This window comes from Canis aureus, chromosome 23 (assembly GCF_053574225.1).
Source record: "Canis aureus isolate CA01 chromosome 23, VMU_Caureus_v.1.0, whole genome shotgun sequence".
Classification (NCBI taxonomy): Eukaryota; Metazoa; Chordata; class Mammalia; order Carnivora; family Canidae; genus Canis; species Canis aureus.
The window spans coordinates 50,538,217-50,562,249 of record NC_135633.1 but is presented as its reverse complement, the minus strand read 5'-3'; the positions used below and the strand labels follow the sequence as shown (position 1 = coordinate 50,562,249).

At 37.3% G+C, this 24,033-nt stretch overlaps 1 pseudogene across 1 annotated transcript in view; it reads left to right on the top strand.

Annotated features, from left to right (window-relative positions):
- Positions 1-10,704, top strand: part of LOC144295118 (U1 small nuclear ribonucleoprotein C pseudogene) — a 108,741-nt pseudogene extending 98,037 nt beyond the window's left edge. The window contains exon 5 of the transcript XR_013362534.1: positions 9,925-10,704. The product of XR_013362534.1 is annotated as a U1 small nuclear ribonucleoprotein C pseudogene (transcript). The remainder of the gene's footprint in view (positions 1-9,924) is intronic.
- The last annotated feature ends 13,329 nt before the right edge of the window (positions 10,705-24,033 follow it).

Here is a 24,033-nt window from a genome sequence, read left to right as displayed (position 1 = left end):
TTAATGTGATATATCATGTTGATTGATTTGTGAATGTTGAATCACCCTTGGAGCCCAGGAATAAATCCCATTTGGTTGTGGTAAATAATCCTTTTAAGGTACTGTTGGATCCTATTGGCTAGTATCTTGGTGAAAATTTTGGAACTCATTGTCATCATGGATATCGATCTGTAATTCTCCTTAATGGAGTCTTTATCTTGTTTGGGGATCAAGGTAATATTAGTCATAGAATGAGTTTGGAGGCTTTCTTTCCATTTCTATTTGTTGAAATGTTTTCAGAAATAGGTGTTAGTTCTTCTTTAAATGTTTGGTAGAATTCCCCTGGAAAGCCATCTGGCCCTGGACTCCTATTTGTTGGGAAATTTTTGATTACTGTTTCGATTTCCTTGCTGGTTATGGGTCTGTTAAGGTTTTCCATTTCTTCCTGTTTCAGTTTTTGGTAGTTTATAAGTTTCTAGGAATGTTTCCATTTCTTGCAAATTGCCTAATTTGTTGACATATTGTTGCTTATAATATGTTCCTAAAACTATTTGTATTTCCTTGGTGTTAGCCATGATCTCCCCTCTTTCATTCATGATTTTATTAACTTGGGTCCTTTCTCTTTTCTTTTTGATAAATCTGGCTGGGGTTTATCAATCTTATTAACTCTTTCAAAGAACCAGCTTCTAATTTCATTGATCTGTTCTGCTGTTCTTCTGGTTTATATTTCATTGAGTTCTGGTTTATATTTCATTGAGCTCTAATCTCTGTTATTTCTCTTCTCTTGCTTGGTTTAGGCTTTATTTGCTGTTCTCTAGCTTCTGTAGGTGTAAAGTTGGCTTGTGTATTTGAGAAAACTTTGTATTGCTATATACTTCCCTCTTAGGACTGCCTCTGCTGTATCCCAAAGGTTTTGAACAATTGTGTTTTCATTTTCATTTGTTTCCATGAATTTTTCTTGGTTAGCCCATTCATTCTTTAGTAAATGCTCTTTAATCTCCAAGTTTGTGAATTCCTTCCAAATTCCCTTTTGAGCTTGAGTTCAAGTTTCAAAGCATTGTGGTCTGAAAATATGCAGGGAATAATCCCAATATTTTGGTATCATTTGAGACCTATTTGTGACCCAGTCAGTATATGATCTATTTGGAGAATGTTCCATGTGCACTTGAGAAGAATGTGTATTTTGTGGGTTTAGGATGGAATGCTCTATATATATCTGTGAAATCCATCTTGTCCTCTGTGTCATTCAAAGCCCTTGTTTCTTTGGTGATCTTCTGCTTAAATGATTGCTGTGAGTGGGCTGTTAAAATCCCCTATTATTGTATTATTATCTATGTGTTTCTTCAATTTGGTTATTAATTGGTTTATATATTTGGCTGTTCCCAAGTTAGGAGCATGAATATTTATAATGATCAGATCTTTTTGTTGGATAGACCTTTATATAATGTCCCTCTTCATCCCTTAAGGGATGAACATCTAATTTGTCTGATATGAGGATTGCTACCCCAGCTTTCTTTTGGGGTCCATTAGCATGATCAATTATTCTTCACTCTCTCATTTTCAATCTGGAAGTGTCTTTGGGTCTAAAATGAGTCTCTCATATACAGCATATGGATGGGTCTTGCTTTTTTCCAGTCCGATACCCTGTGTCTTTTAATTGGAACATTTAGCACATTTACATTCAGAGCAACTTTTGAAAGATATGAATTTAGTGCCATTGTATTACCTGTAGAGTGTCTGTGTCTGTAGATTGTCTCTGTTTCTTTCTGGTCTGTGTTTCTTTTGGGGTCTCTCTTCACTTACAGGATTCCCCTTAATATTTCTTTCAGGGCTCTGTCATAGTGATCACAAATTCTTTTAGTTTCTGTCTGTCCTGGAAGCTCTTGATCTCTCCTTTCATTCTGAGTGACAGCCTTGCTGGATAAATATTCTTGGCTGCATGTTTTTCTTATTTAACACCCTGAATATATCATGCCAGCCCTTTCTGGCCTTCCAGATCTTTGTAGATAGGTCTGTTGCCAGTCTAATGTTTCTACCGTTGTACGTTAAGAACCTCTTCTCTCAAGCTGCCTTCAGGATTTTCTCTTTATTTCTGAAATTTGCAAGCTTCAGTATGATATATTGAGCTGTTCATCTACTTTTATTGATTTTGGGTAGGGTCCTCTCTACTTCTTAGACTAGAATGCCTTTTTCCTTCCCCAGATTAGGGATGTTCTGAGCTATGATTTGCTCAAATATACCTGCTGTCTCCCCCCCGCCCCACTCTTTTTCTTCCTTTAGGACCCCAATAAGTCTAATATTGTTTCGCTTTATGATATTACTTATTTTTCAAAGCCTTCTTTCATGGTCCATTAATTGCTTATTTCTCTTTTCCTTATATTTCTTCCTTTCCATGAATTTGTCTTCTATGTCATTTGCTATCTCTTCTGCCTTATTTACCCTAGCTGTTAGAGCAACCACTTGAGACTGCATCTCAGAGTATTTTAAAGTTATGCCTGATTTTATTTCTGCACCAAAATATTCCCTAGTGTCCTTAATGCTTTTTTTTTTTCAAACCCAGCTAGTAATTTTATAATTGTTATCCTGAATTCCAGCTCTGACATTTTACTTATATCTACCTCAATTAGATCTGTGGCAGACTACTACCTCTGGTTCTTTTGTTGTAAATTTCTCCTTCTAGTCATTTTGCCCAGTGAAAAATGGATGGATGAATGAATGAACAAAATAAAAAAAAATCAATGACAACCCAAGCAAAATGCACACTAGACAAATCCAAAGAGATCTGAAATGAAACAAGAAAAGAACAATAAAGAAAAACAGCCAAGGCAGTGGGGAGAGAATATAATCTTCCAGGTGGACAAAACAGGGTGATCCACCTGGCCCTGGGATTTTCATCTGTTTGTTAGAAGACACTAAATTCCAAAATTGTAAAGAAAGCAAAACTTATATACATACAGAAATAAACTTGAATGAAAGGAAGCCAAAAATGAAGAATATATCTATAAAAAGTAAATGTAAAAAATGAAAGTTAAAAAAGTCTTAAAAACAAAGAGTTGATAAATAACTAGCTGAGAAAGAAAAAAGAAAAAGAATAGTTTAAACTGAAAGATGAACAAATCATGAGAAAAAAACCTAGAATTCTATATATTATCTTCCCTTAGCCCTGGTGTTTTGCAGTCCTGTGTGCTCTGCAAACTTGGTGCTTGCCTATTGTTTCAGCTAGTATTCCAGGAGAGGGGTTGCTGCACTGATTCTTAGGTGTCTGCTTGGGCAGAGTTGCACCACCCCTTGCCAGGGGACTTGGCTCAGCATGGGCCACTTCTGGTTGCTCTATGTGGGTTTTGTTCCTTGAAGGCTTTGTGTGTCTCTTTAGGGGATGCAAATAAAAATGGTGGAGCCCCATCTCCAGCCCCAGAGCTGAAAGATCATGATTCCCTTTCTTCAGTGAACTTTCAGGGATAAATAGTCTTCACTTAGGTGTGTGCCAAACTTTGTAGTCTCCTGCAGTGTGTGTCCACACAGATCCTCCCCAGGGAGGTAGAGGGTCCTGTGTTTCTGTTCTTTGCAGGTCCCCTGCCAGAAAGTAGTCGCCTGGTCATGCATGCTCCTGCTCCACCCCTCTTGTGGAAGGCAGAGAGCTGTTATTTCTCTATTTTCTTCAAGGCCCCCAAAGGAGTGATCTTGCCCAATCATTCTTCAGTTTGCTGTTTATGGTGAACTGTGCTGAGAACCCTCTCCTGGACTCACTGACCTTTGCTGGTTTCCTACTCTAAAGCTTGAGAATTCTGATGGCTTGGGTACCCCAGTTCTTTCTGTGACCCTGAGGATCCTGAAACCACACTCTCCCACCTGGGATTCTGCCCTGCTTCACCACCTGAACACCTTTCAGGCAGGGATGTCTCTCAGTGGAGCAGATTTCTAAAGGTTCTGATTTTGAGCTATGGGGCTATATCACTTTGTGGTAGCCAGCTTATGGAGGATCCTCCCGTCCACTGATTATTTTCTTATATATCCCCTCAGATTCACTTTTCTGTACCTCCCACTTTGCAAAAAGTGGTTGTTTTTCTATTTGTAGAATTCCAGTAATTCTTTTCTTAAGTAAATATGTAAATACCTTCCATCTCAGGTTTAATTCATAGGTGTTCAGAATGATTTGATAGTTACGTATCTACATTCAGGGGACCAGATGAGATGAGATTCCCTATTCTTCAGCCATCTTGCTTCCCTCTCAAATCTACTTATGTTTAATTTCATGATCTCATCATATAGTTGTATTTCTTCAGTTTTGACTTCAAACAAACCCAGGAATTTTCTGTCTTAATATTTGTCAACTCAAACATTGATATATATTTATTTATCTTCCCAACAGCCAAACTCTGGCCACATGCTCAAGAACAGCTTAATCTTTCAACTTTCTGACTCTCTGAAACACCTAAGAATTTCTGCACAGCTCCTGCTTTCATGTCTTATCATTAACTATTAACTCTAGTTTTATCCTATGAAAGTACAAGTTGCAGGTCTTACAGGCAGATATACTCTTTGATCCAATAGAGTATAGATTCCAAGGACTTGCCATGATGGTAGGATAAGGAATAATTCTGAATGGCTCCGTCCTTGAATAAATCGTGGAGTTGCAAAAATAAGTGAGTATTGTAGTGGTAGCTGCAATTCAAATAGTTATCTTCTGGGCATAATGTAGAGGGCATTCATGGCTATGACCTGATCTTTACATTACCTGCCCCACAGAGAAAAACAACTTACTCATGAATTTATTTACTTATTCAACATATACTGTGTGGTAAGCAGGTTGGCAGAGACTTGACTTAAAAGAGAAATAAGATCTAGTTCCTTTAAAGCAGCCTAATATCTAGGAGAAGAAAGGATAGACATACATTTACATAATTAAAATATATACCTCATAAGAATATTTCAGAGAGTAAATGAATTGATATATTTAAAAGACTTTAAAAAGTGCCTGGCAAATAAAACACTTTATGTAAATATTTGCTATTAATTTTGCAATGAGCTTTAATTATGTTCAAGTGCTAGGGGACTATAGAGTTTTCTTTGCGTGTAATGTTTGTTCATTCACAGACTCTCAAGAGGTTCCAACTAGGACTTTACACTACTGATTCCATATTTATTTATTCAAAAATACTAATTTAACATTTTTTATAAGCTAAGACTGTGCTAGGCACAAAGGGGAAAAAATAGACAAGATCCTTAGCCTCAAGTTGCCTACATTTCTATTTGTCTAGCATTTGAGTAATGGAAACATTTGAATAATTGGACTCTCTATACTCCCTGATTTTTTCTGCCAATGGTAGATAAATATGGACATTTGGAATTTGTTCAAAATAAAGAAATATGCAATTAAATTATTAGGGAATGTGTTGGGCCTGAACACATTTGGTTAAGTATTCTGTACTGCCTACATTTACAGGCTTGCATCAGGATGAACCGTATTTCAAATGTAACACTAAGCTCCAAAAAAGCCAGATCATCAGAGAGGTTGTATTTTCAATTATCACAGGCTTTATTATTAAGTATATTTTTCTAAATCCTTGGAAAATTGGTGACCCATAAATGGCTAATTTTAATTAAGTAGAATATCCTAACTTAATTCATAGGATTAAGGGAGGAAACCATGAAATCTGAAAGCAGGAGATGAATGGTTGATCCTAGTTTTATCACTTTCTAGCCATGTGGCTTTGAATAAATCATTTATCCCTTTCAGTTGTGAAGTAATATGAGTAAATACCTTACAAGGTTGATGAGAGAATTATGAGAAATATTATATCCAAGTATTCTTACTAAAATAGCAAGGACATAGTAAATGTTAGACATATTTTAAAAGAGGGGGCTGTGTATGTATGGGTACATTTAACCAGGCTGTGTATATATGTATATATGACCATTTTTAATTTGTATTACTTCACCTGATTCCACAGAGAATTTGAGAGTACTATTTCCTTTGATATGTCACAAACTACTTTGCACATTTTTCTTGATGTTGGCTATGAGTGAGGGTCATGTTTATTTTGTCTTTTATTATATAAGTTACAGAAAAAGCCATGTTCACATGGTTTCAGTAGATATACATTAAATTCATAAAGAGCACAAATTCCTGGATATGGTGAGGTGTCCAGCATACAGGGAAATTTCAGTGGTTTTTAAATAACTCATCTGGGCTAGACATCAATATGTTTCAACTTCTTGGAGGTCAGTCGTCTATTACAATAATGGCCATGGAGTATTCCTTCATCTCGATTTTATGCAAGCTTTCTTAATACCCTTGCAATAGTGAATTGTCATTTGACACACTCTAGGAGAGATTTGATGTCAATTCGTCAAGCATGATTTAGGAATAATGAAATCCATTTCACCAAAATGTGGTGGTAGGAATGGCAAGCAATAGATGAGATGTTATGCTAGAAGTTCCTTCTTTTTTTTTTTTTAAAGATTTTATTTATATATTCATTCATGAGAGACATGGAGAGGGAGAGAGAGAGAGAGAGAGAGGCAGAGGGAGAAGCAGGCTCCACAGAGGGAGCCCGAGATGGGACTCGATCCTGGGACTCCAGGATGACGCCCTGGGCCGAAGGCAGATGCTTAACCGCTGAGCCACCCAGGGATCCCCTAGAGGTTCCTTCTAACTCCACTTATTCCTTGACTTACTAAACAAGGACATTTCCTGTGTGAATTATATTGAAGGCTAGATCTTCCCTTAGCAGCTGTAGGACTCCCATCAAAATAATTCAATGATGAAAATTAAGCTGGCCTAATTGAATTCAGTATGAACTCAGAGTCATCACCTTAGGGTGGTATTAGCCCTTATCACTTAATATTCTGCTCAGCAGTTTGGCTTTGTAGCAAAGACAGAGCTGTTGTCATTGTAGGCTTTAAGCTTAGAAAGATTATTTTCTCTTTAATACAGAGAATGGGAAGCTGGGCATGTGCCTGGAGTTGAGATACATGTAGGCATTCACCTTGACCACTCAGGAGCTTTTAAAGTCTGACACCTCATTAGCAAGTAAAAATCAACTCAGCAGGTCTCAATAAAGCTGATTTCAAAACTAAAAGTCAATTTTTGGCTTTTCCCTCAAAGGTTCATGTTCTTTATTTAAAGAACTAAACCAGACACCCTATTCTCCTTAGGAAGTAGTTTTAATGAATATCAGTAGGTTTCCTAAGTCTCTGACATGGAATTTACTTTAAATTGATTTTAAAAATTGGATTGGAAGCTCTGAGGACAGAATTCCCCAACTCACCCTACTGTGAAATACTATACTCACCTCCCCATTGTCTGGTCCTGCTTCATTTAACCAATGATGTTTTAAGGGCTAGGATGCACCATTCCATTTCATTTCACTGGGTCTCTGAAAGACAATCTAATGTTAAAATTGGCCCACTATCTAGACTGGTTTAATTTGTGCCTTAAAATGACTTTGGAAATAAGTTTTGATTAAAAAGTTACACCATTTTCAGTATCACAAAGCAAAATCTATTTGAAGAAGTTATCCTTGCATGCCAGATTGAGCAGAAGCCTTAATTCCCCTCTGTAACTATGTAGGCAAAAAAGAAATTAGGAACCTGTGAATAAACAGGAAGTCATAAAAAAAACCAGACATCTTTGCTATCTGTCTTGTTTTCCCATCGAATGGATTGTGCAGTCAACAATTACAACCACAATCAAATGCAAAGTATTTTAAGAATGAATAAACACATCTTTTTTTTTTCTGAAATAACTATTAACAACTAAGAATGTATGCTTCAGCGAATACTTTTAGTTGAATCATGAACTACATTTCCAACAACTGACTTTGTGAAGGAATTTGAGACACAGAGGATGTTAAAGCAAATAAAACTTTCACAGAGCCCATCTGTGCCTTCCTAGTAAATCTCCAGCTACTACTTTTCTCCAGTTACTGTAAACTGTGTATTTGCTGCCTTGGAAGGGATGTCCTGTTCTTGTCTTCCAAATGAGAGAATTAGTCCTTTAAAAATAAAGGAGAAAAATAAAAGCTTTCCTTGCTTTTTTGAAACTGGGCTGAAGGAATATATTTCATAATAGAGAAATTGCTGAAGTTATTAAATTTTATAAAAACTTATTTTTTAAATAATATTTTATTTATGAGAGAGAGAGAGAGAGAGAGAGAAGGAGAGGCAGAGACACAGGCAGAGGGAGAAACAGGCTCCATGCAGGGAGCCCGATGTGGGACTGCATCCCGGGACTCCAGGATCACGCCCTGGGCTGAAGGCGGCACTAAACCGCTGAGCCACCCAGGGATCCCTGAAAAACTTAATTTCTTATATTACTGGATGTTTGCTATTGGCAATGATGGATCTGTCCTACGTTAGGAGGCTTAGAAGGACAAGGCACCAACAGCTGCCAATGACAACAGGGTAATAATAAAACTGAGAAAAAGAGGTAGAGTTTGAGTTGGATAATGGGGGAGAATGGCAGGAATTAAGAAGTTTCTGTAGTATGCCAGTCTAGCATCCCAAATTAAAGCAGAGTCAAGAGGCAGCTGCAACAAGGTATTAGTTCAGTGCATCAGAGCCAAGGTCAAGAATTTGAGTTCTAAAAGAAAGCCAGATTAAAATCTGCCAGGGAGGTAAGAAAATATTTGTTCACTTTACATGTGTTACTTGTGCTGTTATGATGAGGCATCTTCTGAAGACCCAAGGCCCCACCTCTTCAAGATGAATGAATTTCTTGACATATTGGAAGTCTAGGAAGGCTTATAAAATTTTAAAGACTGAAAGACTACTTTTTTGATAGTGCAGGGAGGCAATTAATCTAAATCAGCATGGGGATTAGTAAAAAAAATCAGATTTAATTTTAATGCAAATATCTATGACAATTCATATGTAGAAGTCAAATTACTCTTACAGTTAATACAATTAGGTGAAATGGTTAAAAGTTGAGAACTGCCTATAACCCTGCCCTAACATTTGCATGGGTAAAGGTACAAATAGAAGCCGTTTCTATGACCTATGACTCACTACCCTACTCTGGCTCTGCTTCACACTTGGACGTCTGAGTTTTATCCACAGTCCTACCTTCAGCTAACGGTGCCCCCCACCTTCTGGCCCATGCGCCAAGGGGCACATCCCAGCAATGTGGTCTGTGCTTGAGGGCATGGAGCCACCGAAGGAAATGTGCAGCCCCTGGATATAGACTTTAGGGCATTTGGGTAAGAGGGTTTAGGGCTCAGAATACCCAAAGTATTTTTTAGAATGGAAGAGCAGACGGGGATTGTGGACATTGGGAGAGTAAGAAGGTGGGCCAAAGGCATTGGGAAGGCTCCACGTGAGAATGTCCAATTTCCCACACAGATTTCTTGTCTTATAGGGAAGGAAAGACTGGAAAAAGGTCAGAGGGAAGTTTCTAAAACCTGGAGTTGGAGGAGTGGCAATTGTTCAGTTCTACAGGTGGAACTGCCTCCTTACAAATTTCTCATTGTTACCAGGGTAGCAAAGGAAATCTTTCACCATATGGTCTCTCCAGTGTCTTCTTCCTAATGTCCATTTTGTCTTACTCTCCAGTGACCTTAAAAACTCTTGGCACTGCATCAAAACATATGGCCCTTCATTCTTTGTTTCTTTTCATGTGTTGTTTCCTCTCTGGGAAAAACCATTCCATACCTAAAATGCTCCTAATAATTCTAGAAAACTAAGCTCACATGTTTCAAATTCTGTGAAAGCTTTTCTGGTTCCTCAGAAAGCTTTAATTACATCCTCTTTTTGGTGCCAAAGTCCTTTGTTTGTATCCTTATTTTAGCATATATGTTGTATTTTAATTATTTATTTTCTTTTTTTCCCTCCTGTCTTTTCTGTCGCCTTGAGTCTTTAGTATCCAGGAAAGTGCCTGGCATATAATTAGTACACAGTAATGCTTGTTGAGTTGACTAGTTCACTGTACTGACACTTCTATCTCAGTAGGAGGTATATTTAAGATTTCCTGCCTACCGGGACGGAGTGACCAATGGCCTGCAGAGCAACATGCCTAAGTTTTATTGTGACTACTGTGGCACGTACCTCACCCATGACTCTCCATCTGTGAGAAAGACACACTGCAGTGGGAGGAAACATAAAGAGAATGTGAAAGACTACTATCAGAAATGGATAGAAGAGCAGGCTCAGAGCCTGATCGACAAAACAACCGCTGCATTTCAACAAGGAAAGATACCTCCTACTCTCTTCTCTGCTCCTCCTCCTGCAGGGGAATGATCCCACCTCCCCCCAGTCTCCTAGGTCCTCCTCACCCTAGTATGAAGCCAGCCCTCCGTATGGGGGGCCCTCCCATGATGCCAATGATGGGCCCTCCTCCTCCTGTGTTGATGCCAGTGGGACCTGCTCCCAGAATGAGGCCACCTATGGGAGGCCACATGCCAATGATGCCTGGGCCCCCAATGATGAGACCTCTTGCTTGTCCCATGGTGGTGCCTACTCGGCCAGGAATGACTGGACCAGACAGATAAGGAGAGACAGGAACCTCTTTATATTAGTTTTATATTACTTGTTCTACTTCACCAGGAGATCATGGTGCTGTGACTCTGGGTGTTCTATAACAGCATGACAAGGAAGACTTGCTTCCCCTTCCTATCAAAGAGAGAATAGTTTTTGTAGGGGAGTAGTAGGACAAAAAAAAAAAAAGACAACTTTCATTTGTATTGTGAAATGTGAAAATAAAAAATTGTCAACTGTTTTAGTTAAGATTTCCTGCCTAAAGCGTGTCTTGCCTCAATTTTTATGTCCCCTCCCCACTGACATCATGTTTCCTAATTTCTATATTTCTCCTAGTCCTACTCTAATATCTCTTTTCTGCCTTGATCCTGCATTCATTTTAGGTTCTCAGTCAAGTTTTTGGCTTGTTGCCTTAAATGATTTTGCTATTTGTGTTCTCATGAGAAATGAGAGATAGAATTGAATTGATAAAGTCAGGCCAGCTAATGGAAGACATTTTGAAGGCCTAGCTAATGGGTATATTATAATAGGGAAGTAACATCATGAAGAAGTACTTGAGAAAGATTGATTTGACGGGTTGGTCCTGACATTAACTGATAGAGCAAAGGGATCCACGGGTAGATGATTTTCAGAGTTGCTTTTGGTGATAAAAGAATGGAGTTTCCTCTTAGAACCAAAGAATTTCAGAGCTGATGGCCTTTAATAATCATCTGTTCCTACCACCTTATTTAATAGCTGGAAAGCTAATGCCCCAAGATGACAATAGTATATCGTGGTTGAGCCACAATTAAGAAGCAGGTCAAGTGAATCCAATTAGTTATCATTAAATTTTTCAATTCTATCCAGATCCAACTGTATTTGTATCATATATAATTTATTTATTTGTTAAATATTTTATTTATTTATTCATGAGACACAGAGAGAAAGGGAGAGAGGCAGAGACACAGGCAGAGGAAGAAGCAGGCCCATGCAGGGAGCCTGACTTGGGACTCGATCTCAGGTCTTCAGGATCACACCCTGGGCTGAAGGTGGCGCTAAACTGCTGAGCCACTGGGGCTGCCCTCATATCTGATTTAATACATTGATTTGGGTATTTTTCTTTTTTGACCAAGCTACCTGTACAGTTCAGTCATTTATTATTTTTATTAATACTAATATTAATATTAATGGTGAAGCCAATGACAACATTGTGGTTAGCCCTGAGAATATAAATGCAAATAACTTTCTTGCTCTAAAGAGGGTCACAGTCTGATGGGGAAGATAATCACACAATAGAAGGAGGGCAGATGCTTAACTCAGCTTGGAGATTGGACAATAAGGCAGATTTTCATGAGAATATGATATCATATTTGGGTCTTAAATGGTGCTTACCCTTTTGGCACTAAAGGGAAGACATAAGGTGAGGTAGCTGACAGGACATAGGTTTAAATCTCTGCACTGAGCAATTGACTTAGGTTATCTGAGTCTATTTCATCATGTGTTAAATAACAATTATAATGCTTATTGGACAGGGTTCCTATAAGTATTTAATGGGATAAAGCATGTGAAATATTTTTTGCATGCCCTTCCTTTCCAGAGAAAAGTATTCTCTGATCCAAGACACTATGAATGAAATGGTCAGGTAGATGTCGGAGCCTGAGGCTATCCTCAGTCACTCTGCTCTCCTTCCCATGTTCTAGTTCATATAAGAAAGAGGAAATAGACATGGAAGTTAGGAGCAATTCGAAGTATCAGTTTTATTACTGATATATTATTACTGATATTTAAACTTGGATTAGAAAGCTCTGTTGCAGCACAGCTGGCCTGCAAATTCTTTTCAGATTCAGAAGCTGAAAAGTGGCATATTTAAATTTTAATGGAAATCAGCTAAAGATAATACAATGAATGAAAACCATCAGGAAGGGCAGCAAGGGATGTATATGTGTATTTTGGAATGAATTGGCCACTTGGTACTTGTGATAGCTTGTACTGTCAGCAAATATTTTATTTTCTTTCCCTGTTGTACCCTCTCTGAGGGAGTTTTATACGTCTCTGTCCTTCTAAACTTAGAAATGAGCACACAGCTGGTGTTGACAATGAAATACAGGAGGAAGTGGCATAGAATCTTTAAAAGCCCATGTGGATTTGCCATATTTCTCTTTTCTCTGCCACCATGACAAGCAATATTCCAGATAGAGGCTGCTCCATAAGCTTGGGTCATAGAGTGAAAATTATGTGTAGCAGAGCAGTGGCTGACCCCTGATAGATATAATATACACGTGTGTTATAAATCACTAAGATTATTGGGTTATTTGTTATTGTAGCAAAACATAGCCTGGCCTCACTGACCAGTACTTGTTAAACCATACTGTGTAAGCAATTATTAACTCAATAAGTCCAGTTACTCTGTTAAGTGTATACTTGTTCAGATTTTGTGTGTTTGAAGGGGAACTCCATATAAAGTTGTTCAATTCATTGTTTCTGAGATTTGGTACACCAAGGGTATTCATGGCTACTCCCAATCCATCAAAACAATAAACCATAATGTGAATGAATATCTAATATTTTTCTACTTCATTTAATTTTTTGAAATTATTTTTGTGTTTTTCTGTCCTACTATGCAATATGTAAATTTGTGATATTTATGCTGTAGATTAGTTTTTGTCTATGACCTATTACTGATGAAAGGGAAGGATCACATCTACTATGCGCTGTGTCTCTGCCATTGTTACACCAAAGTAACGGCTAGAAAATGAAAAATGTAGTCAAATGAAATTTAGCATTGAGCAATTTTTAGAAAAAAGTTCTGATTTTGGAAGTTTGAATATTATTGTCCTACTAATAGTATATTATAGTTATTTAATATAAATTTGCACATTTAATAAACAATGCTGATACAAAACAGCTCTTATAGTTAGATTGGTTAAATAAAAGAATAGAGATAGGGTTAGTCTTATCACTTTCAAACATAAAAAAGCAAATTTTTGCATCGCTTCTGTAGTTTATAATATTGCTAAACACAGAGCCTATCTAATAGTAAATAAGTCCATACTCTAACCAATAATAACAATTGACTATCAATTGTTCAAGATGCTGTGGGTAAGTGCAAATGAATTAGGAAAGGCATATTTTCTTCTTGATAAAATTAAATCTGAGATAAGATCATTTATATGGAAGCAATGTGATCATCTGCAAATGGCATAAATACAGCAAACTATATATATATAGGAAGTTGCCAGCAAGATTCAGAATTAATGGTAGGAAGTGTTAAATGGGAAAAGGATTAATATGATATTACAAAATAAATGAATAAAAGATCTAAGTTGGCCTCTGCACTGTCACTATATTCAAGTTATATCTGAAGGACTGTATTCCTATAATTGGGGAAAATTCCAATGGAAATTAGCAAACTCAGTATAATGTAAATTTTTTAAATGACTATAGAGATCTTGTAAGTGATATTCTCATTAACGATGCTACCCATGTAGACTAACACTTCTTGTCACACTCAACAAGATCAAAGTTCTGTGAGGATTGTTTCATTTAAATTTTAGTCTGTGAGGAATAAGAAGGTGAGACAATTAAGGACAACATGCCCTCATGTAGGTGTAAATGCCATTAGCTACTATACTTATAAATCACTCTCAAAGAAGAACATGCTTTTACCTTGCAAAGTTTGCACAACTTGAAGCTGTGCTATCTGGTGGACTTCTCTGTGATAATGAAAATATCCTCTATCTGCACATCTCTCACCATAGCCATGAGCCACATGTTATTGAGCCAAACATGGCCATTGAAATGTAGCTAGTGCAACTGAACAACTGATTTTTAAATTAAATTCTAATTAATTAAAATTTAATTTAGAATTTATTCTAAAGTTTAATTAGAATTTGATTTAAATAACCACACATGGTTCCAGTCTACTGTATTGGACTGTGTAGTCTAGAGATATCTTCTATAAAAGTTTTAGATTAACATAATTGCCCACTCGTGTCATTTTTCCAAATCAATTCTGCCCAAAGAGGGCAGATTGAAAAGAAAATCATACCTTACTTGCTTAAGTAAAAAATTCTACTAGCCACAAGTATATTCCATGTCCCAAACATGGTTAAATGATTTCTATGAATGCTGACATTTAATTCTTGAAATAACCTTATGATTTTCATTTGTCCGAACATCTCCATCACAGACCCTACAATCCTATTCCTTCCCTATCATGGCTTTTGCTTTGGCATAAGAGACTTGACTGGGAATCCGACTTTCCTGAAGCTCTTCTTCTCTTTTGATGAAGTCCTATGACTGATTTTCTATGTCTGTCCTCTGGCTGCAGGAGATGAGCATCTTTCTAAATGCTGCCCTCAGACACTCACATTTTGCTTTAAATTGTTGTTTAAAAGACTTGAGCCTGTCATGTTCTTTCTTCAATGAGTTGCTGGGACTTAGGAATAACCACCAAATTTCATAGTCCTTATAATTGCTTTGTCTCCTTGACGTCTCAGACCCAAAACATAGTACCAGCTAATGCGTCCCTTTTGCCTGTGTCCCTTTGCAGTCCACAAAAGATGAAAGTCTTAGCAGTTGCACCTTTATAGCATGCCATGAACTATAAATACAACACTTATCATCAGTGATAAGTCCTCATGGTCATTCAGCCAGTGAATGAACCACTCCAGAATCCCAGCCATTGTCTGCTTCTTAGAACCACTTCAAATACCAGTTATGGTGAGTAAAATACCCTGAAGTAGAACCTGACATGAAGATCCTTTTTCAAATGATTCACTGTAGGAGGAGGTAAGTAAGCAAAATAGGATTAGGCAGGAGGAAAACTAAGAAAAATGCGGTGTTAGCTGGAGACTGGCTTTATTCTTATCCCTCAGGAAAGCTCTGGCACACCTATTATGCCACAGAATTTGTACCACAGGTGTTTGTCCCACCTTGGGTTAAGGGGGCTCATCTTTTGTATCTCCTTGCTTTCTCTTCGTTCCCAGCAATAAGTGAGGTCTGCACTGGGGAGCCAGGGGAATTTCCTTTACTGGTGAAGATATTAGCTGTGAGTTGTTTTCAGCTAATACAGCACCTGGGGTTGGGGTTTGAGGCGTGTGTCTGTATACTAATAGTAAAAGTGTTATGAAAAAGACACCAAACAGTATCCACTTCAGTAAGAACGACAGGCATACGTGCTTTCTTGGTAGAGCTGAAGGTTAACCAGGGGCTGAGGACTGAATGCTGCCTGCACAGCATGGTTCTTTATACCTCATCACAGGGCCATGTTCATTCAGTCATTCATTCCAGAGATGATTAGGGAAACCCATTATGTTGTGGGACTAACCTGCACTCTGGAAATAGAGTAAAGATTAAGTTTACAGACAGTGAGCAATAGACTTATAAGTAGATAATTACAAGAAAATGTGAATAGGTGCTATCAATGTGATGTGAATCTGTGCAAGCAGAGAAGGAGAGACTAGGAATGGGGAATTTTTAAAAGTTCATGAAGAAGTTGAAATGTGAACTAGAAACTGAGAGGTGATGAGGAGTTTCTCAGGCAAATTTCCCTAGTTACATAGTAATCTGTACCTCAATACCATTTTACACAAGAAATTCGTGCCTATAACTTTTATAGGCGAGTGATGCCTCAGCTTCCCATCAAAGGAAGGAAGTTTGAACAATGGGCATTACTTTCTCATGAATCTGATTCCATGAGTTTAGCTGAGAGGCAACAGAATTCCTGTATGATGGGTTCTTTCCTCAGAGTTTGAGGTGGAGCCTTGTCATAGGTAAAGAAAAACTATTATCAATCCATTTAAAAAAATCAATTGTGGGGTTGAATAGAAAATATCTTCTATAGTAGTATGCTTTGCAAGTTCCCTTTGCAGTTAGTTATTTATCATTCTCAAAGACGTCTCTTTTCCATTTTCACTAATAGGGTGGCTGGGATTTGTTCATTAAATGGGCAAAGTCAAAGTCCATCTTTTGAAAGTACTGTTAGAGTTAGTTGGGGGAGCACATTAAAGCTTGAATCTGATCTAAAAAAAAAAATAAAGCTTGAATCTGGTAACTCAGCTTTAAAAATGAACATTGTCCATCAGATGTTGTTCTATGTAGAGCAAACAGACAAATGCAGATAGTAAAGGAAAATTACATATTTTCCTCTTTCTATTTCTGGTAAACCTGGGACACTTACCTTATTTTTTAAATTTATTATTGTTATTGTTTTTTAATGAGACTCATCACCTAGGACTGACTCAGGGACCCATAGTTAAAGGCATGCTAAGGAATTTTTATAATTATAGTGCTCACTGTTTCTTTCAATAATAGGATAACACTGCTATATGTTTAATGACAAAGTAATAAGGGATTTTTTGCTAGCTTTATAAAATCTTCGATGATGCTTTACAAGTCTCAGCTTAAGTATCACCGATAAGGAAACATTGTGGGTGTGCTAGCTGCTATCTTATAGGGCATGAAATTTTTTACTTTGAACCAACAATTGTATGTGCCTCTTCCCTCAATTCTTAAGTTTTTAACATGTGGAAATGGAGATTATGCCTTTAACATTTTGCCTAATGACCACTCTTTAATATTTTGCTTCCCCTTTCAGAGACCCTGGGGGTGGATATTCCTTCTGAGTCTTATTTGGTGGTTCTTCCTCATCTTTCTAACATCTGAATTTTGAAGTGCCTGAAGACTACTAAATCTTTTACTCTCTTTTCTCCTTTAGCTACTCTCAATATCCAAGGTGTCTTATAATTTTTAATATTTCTTAAATGTTGATAATCTATAAATATGTAATCTTAGCCCTAATTCCTAGATCTCTCTTGAGCACTAGACTTTATATCTAAGAGTTCCTTTGACATTCCTACTTGGATATTTAATAGTCATTTGAAACTTAGCATGTCTAGAATTAAACTCTTAATTCTTTACTTCTCTATACAAGATATTGCTCCAGTCTTTATCTAGTTAATGGCATACTCTTCGTATAGTTCCTCAGGATGAAAATCTGGTACTTATCCTTGACTCCTCTCTTTTCCTCACACATTTTACAGAATCGTGAGCCTTATTGGCTCTAACTTGAAAATATATCTGGCATGTGACTTCTTTTCCCAACTCTAGTCTGTCTCAGCATTACTTCTAATTTAGACTACTTTAAAAGCCTTTCTGTACTTCCATATTTGCCTCCACCCTCTATGATTTATTTTTTATAGAACAACCAAAGTAATTCCTTAAAAGCATAGTTCTATTTCACTCATTTTTTTCAAACTTTTTATAATAGGATGTTAAAAGAAGTGTTTTGACTGGGTCAATAGCCATCAGATAGCAAAGGGAGTTGGATGGCAGAGAACCTTTAGATATTTCAAAATAGCCAAAAGCAGTTACATGATTCTAATATACATTACCTACATCAAATGTAAAAATTTGAGACAAGAAACAGACTGATGGAGAGGATTTTTGAAGAGGCATCAAGAGAACTCGGCTATGAGTGCCCTACCTCCAATTATCTAATGAGGGTACTTCAATGAGACTATTCAGAGACCTTAATTTGTGATGCCTACAGACTGAAACTATAGAGTTGGTTTTTTGTGGTTTGTTTTGTTTTACTCTGTTTTGCTTTAAATTCCCAGCTGAGAAATTTAAAGGGCTGGAGTCGGTAGCCGAGCTGCTGATTCTGGAGTTAAGCTCACTGCCTTGAGTTTGGTCTATACATGCAGAATTCAATGCAGCAAAGGATTTTTTTTTTTCAATTTTCACTTATTTATGATAGAGAGAGAGAGAGAGGCAGAGACATAGGCAGAGGGATAAGCAGGCTCCATGCACCGGGATGCCCGATGTGGGATTCGATCCCGGGTCTCCAGGATCGCGCCCTGGGCCAAAGGCAGGCGCCAAACCGCTGCGCCACCCAGGGATCCCTGCAGCAAAGGATTTGTGTGTGTTTCACATACACCAGAAGTAGGCCATATAGAAGAGAGGGCTGTCCTTAAGCTATTTTAAATTCTTCCTAATAACATTACTATGGGCAATGATGAGATTGAGGGGGAAATAACTAGCCAGATGAAAATATGCCTCTCACAATACAGAAATTGGAGTCAAATAAACCTAGATTGTTCTCTGAACCATAGAAGTGTCAGTGAGGTAGAGAATGAGCCTTAAAACTGCTAAGCTCGGAGAACAGAAAGTCATTTTACATTAGTGCTGGTTCAGTAAGAAGTTTTCTTGCTTTTTCCTTTCCAGTCCCATCTCTTCGAACATGATAGGATCAGAAGAATAGGTTGTAAAAAATGGAAGAAAAGAGAGATTCTAAACTTTAAACATTTTTTTTTATTTATTTATGATAGGCACACAGTGAGAGAGAGAGAGGCAGAGACACAGGCAGAGGGAGAAGCAGGCTCCATGCCGGGAGCCCGACGTGGGATTCGATCCCGGGTCTCCAGGTTCGCGCCCTGGGCCAAACGCAGGCGCCAAACCGCTGCGCCACCCAGGGATCCCAGAGATTCTAAACTTAAGAGGAGAGAAACTGTGATAATCTTGAACCATAGATTTCTCATTTACTAAAGGCCCCAACTAAGGATGAAGATTTTTAGCTTTATTATTATTGTCATCATTATCCCAGAATTATTGATTTATAATTTTTATATATAGATACATGATTGTATTGGTGATTCTAGGTCTTTTGTCTCACCATATAAACTTCAGAATCAGTTTGTCAATATCTATGAAATAGTTCACTGGAATTATGATTGTGATTGTATTGAATCTATAAATCAAGTTGAGATGACCTGACATCTTGACAATATTGAGTCTTCCTGTCATAGCTGTCTAATCATTTATTTCTTTGATTTTGTTCATCAAGTTTTTGTAGTTTTCCTCATATATAATATATATATATATATTTGTTAGATTTATACCTATATATTTCATTTTTGGGGGTGCTACTATAAATGGTTATTGTGCTCTGAATTATAAATTCCACTTGTTTATTGTTGATATACAGAGAAGTAATTAACATTGTGTGATAACCTCATATCCTGCAAACTTACTATAATAGCTTATTAGTTCCAGGAGTGTTTTATTTATTTCTTTATTTCTTTTTTTTAATAAATTTATTTTTATTGGTGTTCAATTTACCAACATACAGAATAACACCCAGTGCTCATCCCGTCAAGTGCCCACCTCAGTGCCCGTCACCCACTCATCCCCACCCCCCGCCCTCCTCCCCTTCCACCAACCCTAGTTCGTTTTCCAGAGTTAGGAGTCTTTATGTTCTGTCTCCCTTTCTGATATTTCCCACACATTTCTTCTCCCTTCCCTTCTATTCCCTTTCACTATTATTTATATTCCCCAAATGAATGAGAACATATAATGTTTGTCCTTATTTATTTATTTATTTATTCATGAGAGACACAGAGAGAGAGGCAGGAACACAGGCAGAGGGAGAAGCAGGCTCCACGCAGGGAGCCCAATGTGGGACTGGATCCCAGGACTCCAGGATCATGCCCTGGGCCAAAGGCAGGCGCTAAACTGCTGAGCCACCCAGGGGTCCCCCAGGAGTTTTTTCATTGGTTATTTCAGATTTTCTACATAGACAATAATGTCATGTATGAATTAAGACAATTTTTCCTTTCTTAATATGTATACTTTTATTTTCTTTCTTGACTTCCAGTACAACGTTGAAAAGGAGTGGTGAGAAGAAACATCCTTGCCTTGTTCTCTCAATCTTCAGGGAAATCTTCTAGTGTCTCAATATTAAATATGATGTTAACTGTTGATTTTTTGGTAGATATTCTTTATCAAGTTGAAGAAGTTATTCTATTTCTTATTTTACTGAGAGTTTGTATAATGAATAGGTTTTGGATTTTGTCAAATGCTATTTCTGTATCTATTGATAAGATCAGATGATTTTTCTTTTCCAGCTTCTTAATATGATGAATTACATTAATTGATTTTTTAAGACTTTATTTATTTATTCATGAGAGACAGAGAGAGAGGCAGAGACACGGGCAGAGGGAGAAGCAGGCTCCATGCAGGGAGCCTGATGTGGGACTTGATGTGGGGCTCGATGTGGGGCTCGATCCTGGGGACTCCAGGATCACGCCCTGGGCCAAAGGTGATGCTAAACTGCTGAGCCACCCAGAGATCCCCCATTAATTGATTATTGAATGTTGAGCCAATCTTACATACCTAGGGTAAATCCCACTTGTCATGGTATATAATTCTTTTAGTATATTGTTGTATTTCATTTATTAATATTTTGTTGAAGATTTTTGCATCTGTGTTCATAAGTGATATTGGTCTCTATTTTTCTTGTAATATTTTTGTCTGATTTTGAATTAGGGTAATGCTAGCCTCATAGAATGAGTTTGGAAGTATTTCCTTAGTGTCTATCCTCTGGAAGAGATTGTAGAGAATTGGTAAAATTTCTTCCTAATAGTTTAGTAGGGAAACCTGAGTGTCTCAGTGATTGAGCATCTGCCTTCTGCTCAGGGTGTGATCCTGGTCCCGGGATTGAGTTCTGCTTCTCCCTCTGCCCTGTGTCTCTGCTTCTCTCTCTGTCTCTCATGAATAAATAAATAAAATCTTTAAAAAACAATAAGAGGATCATGACCTGAGCCAAGGGCAGACACTCAACCACTGAGCCACCCAGGTGTCCCTCTTCCTCATATATATATTTTTCAATTTCCTTCCTTCCTTCTTCCCTCCTTTCCTTCATACTTCTTTAATTCTGCAATGTTTTAAAGTAAATCCCTGCCATCATATCATTTCATCTCTTTCCAAAAAAATTACCTAAAATAATAACAATACACCATAACTTCTAACAAAATTAGTGTATAATGTTTTATTTGGTCCATATCCCATTTCCCTTGGCTATTTCACAAATATAATTTATTATAAATGCTAATTTGAATCAGAATTTGAACATGGTCATTGTAATTTACTAAATTTCTTAAGTTTCATTTAAAGGGAAACCCCCATTCCTCCCTTATTTTTTAGTGATATTGATTTATGAAATAAAATGTTTCATGATCCTGAAGAGTATCCCACATTCCAGATTTGGCCAATTACTTCTCTATAGTCTCATAAAAAGATTTTTTTCTATTTCCTATAATTTCTGCAACTGATAAATATAGAAGGTAACTAAATTCAGGATTCAGGATTTTTTAAAAATAAAGAATGCTTTATAATAGCATTATAGATTTCATATTACATATGAGGTGGTCAACAGCATATGATGTCTCACTTTTAGTGATGCTAAAATTAATCAGTAGATTCAGGTGGTGAATTCCAAATCTTATTTATTCTCCATCTTCCACTGGGAACATTTTCAAGGTGGATCCTATGTCCATTTAACATGACACCATTTGTCTTTTTAACTTCCTTGCTTTCTGGCACTATTATATGATACAGGCTTATCTTGTATAATTCTTGCCCTAGGCCTCAAATGAACTATTTCTTCAGGAAGCCATGGTTTCCTTTAATTAATAGAGACTGTCTAGGCCAGATTCCCTATTAAGTAGATTTTGGTGCAATCTCAGGGAACATGAGTAAAGTCAACAGAAAGTCAGGCAGGAGGGATGCTTGGGTGGCTCAGCAGTTGAACATTTGCCTTTCGCTGGGACGTGAACCCTGGGTCCTGGGATTGAGTCTTGCATCAGGCTCCCTGCAAGGGACCTGCTTCTCCCTCTGCATCTCTCTGCCTCTCTCTGTGTCTCTCATGAATAAATAAATAAAATCTAAAAAAAAAAAGAAAAGTCAGGAAAGAAGACAAAGCAAGGTTAAGATGATGTATACTCAGTTTATTGCTTTGTGCTAAGCTTTGATGGGGCCACATCCTTACCAAATATATCTTCATGGCCATGTGAGATGTCTTCAAATAGGCTGTATGAAGAAATTATTTTGGGGGATACCCATAGGAGAGCAAAGAGAGGAGTCCATCGATCTGTTTGGCTTCATCTGTTTCTAATTTCCCACTGATTAGAGTTGACCCTCTGAGGATTAACTTTTTGCACTTTTATTCTACATCATCCAGTATTTTTAAGATTTAGTTAGGAAGCCAGATCTTATGTCCTGAACTGTGACATTTGATCTACATACAAATTTGTGAGAAGCACCAGGGCCCTAGAGGTATGCCTGGTTCGCCTGGCTTTGCAAGTTGTAGCTAAAGGGTAGTACCCAGTGCTCCAGGTCAAGGTATTGGTTGATCCCTTGCATTGAAACTGAAGGGACCTGAAGGAAATTCCAGATATTGAATATTTTAAGGCAAATACCAGATATCATATCAATTTTATCTGTACATACTGTGTATGTATCTTTGATAAAGTCTTTTTAAAAAAATAACTGTCAGTAACATTATTATTTCCTCTTCTTATTCTAGTACCCAAACCAAATTCAAACTTTCCACATGGTCTTAAAGCTGTTTTTTTTTTTTTATGATTGTTTTATTTTTGAATCAGGATCCCAATAAGGTCTAAACAATTTCATTCTGCTGATATTGCTTCTCGGGCTATTTTAAATGTGTTAACAGTTCCTTTTATTACTCTAAAACTTCATGCTATTTATTTTGGAATACCTAAATCTTTTGTCCTGGGGAATATACCACACTCAGGATTTAGATGATTTCTTCCTGTGGTATTATTTGGGTTCATTAATTTTCCAGTATTTCCTGCTAACCAGCAGTTAGGCCTACAGGTGTTTGTTTGTTTGGTTTTGGTTTTTAAAAAATTTTTACTTAGGACAGCCTGGGTGGCTCAGTGGTTTGGCACCTGCCTTTGGCCCAGGGCGTGATCCTGGAGTCCTGGGATGGAGTCCTGCATCGGGCTCCCTGCATGGAGCCTGCATCTTTCTCTTTCTGCCTGTGTCTCTGCCTTTCTCTCTCTCTGTGTCTCTCATGAATAAATAAATAAAATCTTATTTTTTTTTACTTAAATTCCAGTTAGTTAACACACAGTGTAATATTAGTTTTAGAGCTAAGGTTTTCATAAACTCAAGTTCATGATGAAATTTTTTGGCAAGAATATTAAAGAGGTAGTGCTGCTTACCTTCTATTCTATCTTATTAATGTCTCTGTGTCTTCTTTTTAGTGATGTTAAAATCAGTAGGTTCAGCCTGAAATTTTTATTGCAGGGTTCTTCACCAGCATTTTAACTAATGATTTTAACATTTATCAAGAATCATTGTCTGAGTAATTTTTTTTAGTTCTATCATTCCTTTTGCATTTATTAGCTGTGATTCTTTTTTTTAAACGATTTTTAAAAATGTTATTTATTTATTCATGAAAGACAGAGAGACAGAGAGGTAGAGACATAGGCAGAGGGAGAAGCAGGCTCCATGCCGGGAGCCTGATGTGGGACTCGATCCTGGGACTCCAAGATCATGCCCTGAGCTAAAGGCAGGCGCTTAGCCGCTGAGCCACCCAGAAGTCCCAGCTGTGATTCTTCTATAAAGTAGAGCTACTCTTCATTAACTACTTGATTATCCTGAGACGCAGTTCTTACTGGAAGAATATTCAATTCTTGCCCTTTTTATATTTTTATAACAATTCTCAGAATAATAATCTTGCATCTAACAGAGATGACCAATGATTTGTGTATATATTAGGATGAAATCATAGAT